Genomic DNA, 7,524 nt, shown 5'->3' with positions numbered 1-7,524 from the left:
TTTCTTAGAAATTGTATTGGTCCTGGAGAAAGGGAGGCAAGCAGCCCCTGCCTCCCGCTCAGAGTGCCCCCAGCCCTCACTGTTTCCCGTTGCCATTGATGGGGAGGTTCACATGCTCAGGGGAGGCCAGGAAAGCCTTGAGCTTGGGCCGGGCACTGAGGCGCGCCACATAGGCCGAGAGCAAGGGGAACGCATCCAGGCAGCCGGGGGCCAGGACCTCATGGATCAGCAGCAAGTCCAGCAGGTTGTAGTCAGCGAAGGAGATCTGGTCTCCAACAATGAAGGTCTTGCCTCCCTGGTTCTGGGACAGCAGGGTCTCAAAAGGCTTCAGTTGCCCGGGCAATGCCTTCACATAGTCATCCTTGCCCGCCTCGTAGTTGGTGTAGATGAGGGAGAGGTATTTGCAGCGGAGGTCCTCCACGCCATCATTCACCATGTCCACCAGGGCTGCCTCCCGCTGGTCCTTCCCATAGAGCCCAAGAGTGTGGCCCAGGTGACGCAGGAAGGTATTGGACTGGTACAGGGTGAGGTCTCCGTCCTGGAACTTGGGGAGCTGCCCATGCAGGCAGGAGGCTTTGAGAGAGCCCTCTTGCCAGGTCTCCATTGTTACCACCTCCTCCTTCCAGCTCTGGCCCTGGTCTGCCAGCAGCATGCGCAGGGCCGCGCAGCGGCCTCGAACTGGGAAGTAGACCACGGTGTAGGGCGGCATGGTGGCACACGCGGCGGCGGCGGCGGCGACGAAACTCCAGCTGTATGTTTTTTAATCTATGTTTTGTATAGTTTTTCCTGCATTCTTGTGTCTTTCCTGAATTTTTTCAGCATTTAATATTAATTTACTCATAATGCTTTTTAGTATATATATTTGTATTCCTATTTTAGTCCTAGGTCATATATACGCAAAACTCATTACAGTCTCTTGGTGTCATAATTTCAGCAGTTTCATTGAAATGTAGAAACTTACCTTACTCTATGTTCTTTTAGCCACTTCCATTTATGCTACATTTATCTAGAATAATTCTTATGCCTATTTGAAACAAATTAGCTAGTGGTATAATTGTGCTTTAATTCTCAACCTTAGTTTAAAAAGCTCAAGAGAAGATGGGAACCTAACATATTTACCCATATCACTACTCTTTCCATTGTTTATTCTTTCTTGCTAATATTACAGATGTTTTATCTATCATTTCCCTTCTATGTGGAATTCTTTTAGGTATTCTCTTATCATTGGTCTTCTGGTGATAATGCTTCATTTAAAACTGTTCTAAATACCTAATGCACACGGGGCTTAAAACCTAGATGATGGGTTGGTAGGTGCAGCAAACCACCATGGCACATATGTATACCTATGTAACAAACCAGCATGTTCTGCACAGGTATCCCAGAAATTAAAATTAAAAAGAAGAATATTCAACTTGCCCTTTGTTTCTAAAGACTGTTTTCACTGGATGTAGAATATTGTGTTAATTATTTTCTTGCTTCACTTTAAAAATATTGTTCTACTTCACTGTGGTAACCATGAATTTTCAGAAGAAATATTTTGTCATTAGAATTGTTTTTCCCCATAAGCTAGTTTGTTTCTTTGTGTCTGAACATATGTTTTTATCTTCACTTTTCAGCATTTTGACTATAATGTGCTTTAGTATAAGTTTCTTTGAGTATTTTGTGTATAGAAGTTTCTGTCAGCTTCTTCAATCTGCCATTTCACCTTTTTTGCCAAATTTAGGAAAATTTCTGCCACTATTTATTTGTCATTTATTTAATCTCTTCCCTCTGTCTACTCTCTTCTAGGAATCCAATGAATTAATGCTATATCTTTTGTTATAATTCCACAGATCCCTGAAATATAAATTTATTGTTTAGAGTTATCAAGAACAAACTAGAATAGATAAATAGAAATAAGGTCCAATTTGTTTAGATTCGGATAACATTTGATACTTTTCCATCATAATTTTGTTTTATAAAGTTGTGGATAGATTGCTTTAAAACATTCTAAAAGTCATTGATCCAATAACCCAACTTGAACAATTAATTCCCATTATACACTTTCCAAACAGCCTTCTTTAAACTTTTACTTTAACATGTTTACTCTTCCCATTATTCATATGAGTAATATTCCCTAGAGGTAACCACTTGAGCCTTGTTTCTATTTACTATTCTAGTCTGTTCTTTATAACTTAAACAATACATTCATACCTGAGATGATATTTAATATTTTTAACATCCAATGTACCAAAAGCACATCCACATCTACATGACTGCTCACTGGTACTGAAGTTATGCCAAGATTTATCTCTTGAGTATTGGCTCTATTTATACCTATACTGGTTAGTTTATAAAATGAAAGTATTATCTGGAAACCCACATCAATAAATATATGTAATTTAGCTCATAAATAGTCTTTCTCCCTTAACATATTCCCTTTCTATTTTATTTACGACCTTTTGGTCAGTTAACTTTCAATCCTATTAGGCTTCTCTCTATAGCCTAATATATGGGTAACTGTCTTAAGAATGCCAGGAAATAAAATAAATAGATTCTCTGATATTCTGATCTCTTCTCTTTCTCTCATACACACACACACACACACATTCACAAACACACACACCCCCCCACACACACGCCTTCTTTATGAATTAACTCTAAGGTTTCTTAAGTCATCTTTTTTATGAGGAAATAAGGTGATTCTCTGATATTCTGATCTCTCTCTCTCTCTCACACACACACACACGCAAACACAAATATACATACAGTTTCTTTATGAATTAACTTTATATAAGGTCTCTTAAGTTATGTTTTTTATTCACCTGATCTGTCATAGCAGAAATCACCTACCAATTATGTGTTTCTAATTTCTTTTGTTTTCTGAGGGCCTTATTTTATGACTGTAGCCAATTTATAATCCTATATCTTCTCAAATAATGGTCTTTATTGTAATACTTAACATTTAGTATTTTTATTTGTTCTTAACAGTATTCACGATCTTTTAAAATTTTCACATCTATAAGTCTGTTTTACATACACTACATAAAATTTTAAAACAATGTACTTTTAACAAATATTTCTAATCATTAATATAGAAAATTATTCTAATTTACATTCAAAGCTCAGTTGGAAGAAATCTTAAAGGCTTTGACCTAAAGAAGACCTGAGTTCTGGTTCTGGATCTTGCACACAGAAAATAATCCCCATACTGTTGCTTTAATTCTGCTTCTTCTGCTTCTTGTTTTGTGTAATAATAACAACTATTGCATGGTGTTATTATATAGATCATATGTTATTTATTCCATGAAACCACTTATAATACAAAGCAGTAGTTGTCCTTATAACAAAATGTATGTTATTTGCTTGGGACACATGGGTTAACACAATACAACACATCCTTACAGCAATGTACTTATGTACTAAATCAGACATTTCAGGAAGTCTTTCCATGTCCTGCACCTACATTTTCTCACTTTTCCAGTTTTGTTGGTAGCCAGTTTCTTTAATTTCAGCAAGTTGTGCTTCTGAAAGCAGTCATATCAAATTACAGAATCTTCCAGATAGAAAATGAGATAAAAATCTCATTTTCTACCAAAAAATATGACTGTTTCTTTTATCTTGAAATTCATAATTAAGTGAAAATAAGCAACCTGCTGTTGATGCTAGCGAAGGAATTAAAGACAGAATAATATTCATTTCTATGCATGTGCCTGAACACTCTTCAGAGACATCTTATGTAATTGCCAGTAATAATCTTATATTGATGCTATTTTACACGTCCATGGCTTAAGGTTTACATTTTTAAAAATCCTTTCTGAAAGAATCAGCTTATTCATGCATGTATTAAAACTGCATGGTCCTTTATTCTGTTCAACATTGATAATGCAAATTATTTCATAATTTTTAGGCCAACTGTTTTAGGTGGAGTAAGATAATATCACTCTTTAATTAAGCGGGCATATATGTGTATCTGCTTTAAAAAAATGTAACTGGTAAGTTAGAAATTATGCATTCTTTTAAAGATCAAGATGGATTTTTCGTTACTGAAACTTAGAAAATCATCACCAAAGAAATCATGTCTTCTAGAACTGCTCCAGTAACATACGAGTTGCCTGAATTCTACCAGGCGATCTATTTTTCTCACTAAAGTGTTACCAAGTTGGGGAATAAAAGATTGTACTTTCAATCAAGAATTATAAAAGAGACTCATATAGTAAGTATGTGTTATGGAGCACTACTGTCTCACTCTATTACAATATGCAGATTTTAGGTGGACCCTCATATTTCTCTTATGCAGTCGGATCATCCTAACTTAAGACTTCTCATAAAAGATTCTTGGCCAGGTGTGATAGCTCATGCCTATAATCCCAGAACTTTGGGAGGCAAAGGTAGGAGGATCATGTGAGCTCAGGAGATTGAGACCATCTTGGGCAACATGATAAAACCTCATCTCTACAAAAATACAAAAAGTTAGCTGGACATGGTGGCGCACACCTGCAATCCCAGCTACTCAGGAGGCTGAGGCATGAGAATCACTTGAGCCCCGGAGGCAGAGGTTGCAGAGAGCCAAGATTATACCCCTGTACTACAACTTGGCTACAGAGTGAGACTCCATCTCACTAAAAAAAAAAAAAAAAAAAAAAGATTCTAAAATAACTCTACATTTTCAATTAGCTATTTTATTACAATTTTCAATGCAATCATTGTGATTTTAACATTTTTTCACATTAATCTATATCTGAGTTCTTCAAAAAATTTTGATTTTGTGACTATTGTTGAGGATACATTTGTGTATTCTCCTTATTTCACAGGGTATGTTGTTGCTCTTTATATTTTTTCAGTTGACCTTATATTCTTTTTTTTCTTGACATTTGTAATGCTTTGTTGGAGTGTATGAAATGGTACTCAACATTAATTAGGAATTAAAATTAAGAATATTGCATTTTCTCTAGCATTTTGAAGATTTAAAATTTATACCTGAAAAGTCACAGGAGGATGAATTATTGAATCTATAAAGTTTTGCAAGATGCTTCTCTCTCTAATATCTCTTAAGCACTGTTACTAGAACAAAGTGATTTATTTGAGACACATATCCCTCAGGCCATGAGAGAGGAGAAACTGGTGTTTATATTATAGGCATATTTTACAATAATGAATCTGATGCATATATTGAAAGAAGTTAATTTGTACCAACAGAAGATCAATGTCCGTTGACCAAAGGTTAAGAATACAGACCACATTAAGAACATTAACCAAGAGGCATCTCATATAGCCAGCAAGTTAGCTTTTTAGTTTTTTTTCTAGAATATTTTTAGATCATTTTTTCTCTTGCAAAATGACTAATATAATAAATTATATAAAAGTAGGAAGGGGCAGAACAAAATGGCAAAATAATTCATTCTAGTAATCATGCCCCTAAAGTAATATCCATATGAACAACTATCCACGAACAAAAATACCTTCACAAGAACTATAAAAAGTACAAATTTCAGATTAGGATACCTGATAGCATGATAATATGAAAAGATGCATTGAAGACTGTAGAAAGAACTTTATTGCATTACTTATGTCCCTGACACCAAGGCTGCACAGTACAGAGAGTTATTGTTTGCTTGGGGTCAAGAGCAGGAAACAAACATAGGACTGTGTTAGACCCCCAACGCCAGACCTGACACAATAAAATCCAGAACTGGAAAAACCTCATGGCCCCAGATTTCAAGCCAGTACCTATACACAGAGCTTCCAGATCTGCTGCAGTGCCAGGTAGGACCACACAATCCCAAGCTTCTGGGTTGCATGGCAGACTTGATCTCTCATCCATGCCACCACTGAGCCAATATCAGAGGCCTCAAATTCCAGACAGTCCTCGGTGTCAGACAGGCCATAGCACCCTGAGTATCAAGGACACGTAGTGCCACACCAGCCACAATGGGCCCCAAGATAAGAACTATGCCAAAGAGCCTGCTCAGATTCTTTCGGCAAGCTGACTGCTAAGGGATTTGCCCAGGCTGAGTCAGTGTGTGAGGACTGAAAAAAGCACCTTTGTCTTCAAATATATAGACATTGATGCATATTCACAAGGATTAAGGACAATCTGGGAAAAATGGCATCACCAAATGGACAAATTAAAGTGCCAGTGAATTACCCTAATAAATGGAGATACGTATGAATTGTGTGACAAAGTATCTAAAATAAAAGTTTTAAGGGAGCTCAGCAAACTTTAAGAAAATACAGAGAAAAATTCCAAAAAAAAAGAAAAAACAATGTGAGCAGAATTAAAATTTAGTAAATTGAAATTTTCTATATATATACATATACACACACACACACACACACACACACATATATATATATATATAGAGAGAGAGAGAGAGGGAGAGAGAGAATGAGAGAGAGATTGAGTCTCACTCTGTTGCCCAGGCTAGAGTGCAGTGGTGCGATCTCGGCTCACTGCAACCTCTGTCTCCCGGGTTCAAGCAATTCTCTTGCCTCAGCCTCTCAAGTAGTTGGGATTACAGGCACCCACCACCACACACGGCTAATTTTTTTTGTATTTTTTTGGTAGAGATGAGATTTCACCATATTGGCCAGACTGGTCTCTAACTCTTGACTTTGTGAGCCGTCCCCCTCGGCCTCCAAAAGTGCTGGGATTTCAGGTTTGAGCCACCACAACTAGTGTGAAATAATAATTTTTAAAAATTAAGCATAAACCCTGGAGCTTAAAATACAGTGAAGTAAATAAAAGTGCAAAACCAAAATTGTCGTGGAGAGCATCAATAGCAGAATTAAAGAAGAAGAAATAATTTGTAAACTCAAAGACAAATTATTTTAAAATATAAAGCCAGGGTAGAAAAAAAATAATGAAAATGAGTAATGAAAGCATATGATATTCATGAGGTGGTATCAAAAAAGCAAATTTTGAAGTCATAGGAATTTAAAAATAAGAAAAAAACATAAAAGAGTAGAAATATTATTTACAAAATGGTAGCAGAATACTTTCTGAACTTAGAAAAAATGTAAATACCCTGATATAGAAAAGGAAATGTCTCCCATCAGATTCAATAAAAACAAGACTACACTGAGACACATTACAATCAAACTGCCAAAAACCAAAGAAAAGAGAAGATCCTGAAAGGAGCAAGAGAAAAGAAACAAATAACTTATAAAAGAGTTTTGAAAAAAGGGTAGCAGCAGACTTCTCAGCAGAAGCCTAACAGGCCAGGAGAGATTGAAATAGTATATTCAAAGTGCTAATGGAGAAAAAAGAAAAAGCTGCCAACTGAGAATACTACACACAACAAAATTATCCTTTAGAAATGAAAGACAAAGGCTTTTAAGGAGTTAATCACCACCTTACCAGTAGAAATGTTAAAAGATTTACAAATACATGGAAATAAAACAACATGCTCTGAATACCCGATAAGTCAGTTAAGAAATTGAAACAACAATGTAAAAATGTATTCAAACAAATAAAATGAAAATACAATATAACAAAACCTATGGCATAAAGCAAAAGCAATTCTAAGAGGGAAGTGAATATCA

At 36.0% G+C, this 7,524-nt stretch overlaps 1 pseudogene across 1 annotated transcript; it reads right to left on the bottom strand.

Annotated features, from left to right (window-relative positions):
• On the bottom strand, positions 1 to 745 carry LOC108529678 (glutathione S-transferase P pseudogene; annotated as a pseudogene). Its single transcript, XR_001885611.1, has one exon. The product of XR_001885611.1 is annotated as a glutathione S-transferase P pseudogene (transcript).
• Positions 746 to 7,524: the final 6,779 nt, after the last annotated feature.

This window comes from Rhinopithecus bieti, unplaced genomic scaffold, assembly GCF_001698545.2.
Source record: "Rhinopithecus bieti isolate Rb0 unplaced genomic scaffold, ASM169854v2 scaffold_6481, whole genome shotgun sequence".
Taxonomy (NCBI): domain Eukaryota; kingdom Metazoa; phylum Chordata; class Mammalia; order Primates; family Cercopithecidae; genus Rhinopithecus; species Rhinopithecus bieti.
Note: the sequence above shows the minus strand (reverse complement) of the source record. Positions and strands in the feature narration are given on the sequence as shown.